Raw genomic sequence first — 1,480 nt, 5'->3', positions numbered from 1 at the left:
TGGAAGGGCAGTGAGGTAAGGCAGCTGCTGATCGGCCTGTTTTGGTTGCCACAGCGCCCCCTGTCCGCGGCTCAGGGCAGGGCGTGGTCTGCATCCGTCTGTTTAAAGTGGTACCCACCTCCTCAGCATCCAAGGGCCGGATGTTGCAGCGTCACATCCGAGTGCAGAAAATCATGGAGCCATGTAGAATAACTTAATTACTCCATGCTCATGACTGTTGTGTCAAAAATACTGCAAGCTGAGCCTCGGCTAAGACCCCGGCTGGTACCTTCTGCAAAGTGCACTGACATATCAGAGCTTTACTTACTTTGGCCGGTCCATTACTCGATTATATTTCTTGGAAAGAATGCCAAGGCAGTCTGGGAAGGCTCTGCAGATATTGATTAGAGATGAGTTTAGGCCTTGAAGGTGCATTATAGCGTCAGTCTGATGAGACAAGGATGATGCAGCAGAATCACCCGGCTAACTTAAAAACACCTGAACATGAGCATTTCCCCCCAATTTTTCATTAGTCATCATGACTCAATACTGGTTTGTTTTACATTTGTCAATGCTACAAATGGGAATAAGCCATAGATGAAGGCTGACACCAAGGTTTTTGTTCTCTGCTTATGTCCAGTATCTTTAGATTTCTCCATTTTCAGGCCCAAAACATAAAAGTATTATGTTTCCTCCAGAATGCTATTCCTTGCAGGGTGGAAACGCCTCTGAAACAGCACTTTGACCATCATGTGACACTAAAGCTCCTCTTCAAACCTTTAAGGAAAACTCTGGACATGCATCTGGCCTCTAAAAGGCATAAAATTAATTAATAATATATGCAGTAAAATCTGTAACTCAATACAGAATGCAGATTGCATTGCATTATTTTTGAGGACACTGACTGGCAAATATCTGACATTTCTTAAAAACCTGACACCAGCCTGATGTATTAATCTTTCCCTCGGTTGTCTTCATACCTCAGGCGACAGATCTCATAAAAAAATAAGTCTTCAATAAATCACCAAGTAAAACTGCAGTTACAGCTACAGATGTTCCCCTTCAGCGCCATGATAAACAGGAAACAACTTGAGGCAATGAGTCAGTCTTTTTCTACCTAACAATTACGATAATTACCTTGTTACAGCTCATTATCCACATCAACTTTTTCTTTAATTTTTTTCTTGCATAAAGTTGCTCATGTAAATCACTTTAACCATAGAAACCAACACGAGAGGTGCATTTTCTGTAAATAGTTTAATATTAAATAAAAAAAGACTCCCATATAAAAAGAAAGCTACAGTCCACAATTTAATCGTCTTTTTAAACATAAGTATTGAAAGCAAGGGGTAGAATGAGAAAAATACTTAATTACAATTCCCAGAAAAATTCACAATTCATTGTTTTCTCTCGTCTCTTTCTCTAACAATATAAAATCAAAATAAAACACATTGACTGTACATATGTACAAATCTCCAAGTGTAGAAATTGCATAATCTGC

Source organism: Myripristis murdjan, chromosome 7 (genome assembly GCF_902150065.1).
Source record: "Myripristis murdjan chromosome 7, fMyrMur1.1, whole genome shotgun sequence".
Taxonomy (NCBI): Eukaryota; Metazoa; Chordata; class Actinopteri; order Holocentriformes; family Holocentridae; genus Myripristis; species Myripristis murdjan.
This window is presented reverse-complemented; position numbering follows the sequence as displayed.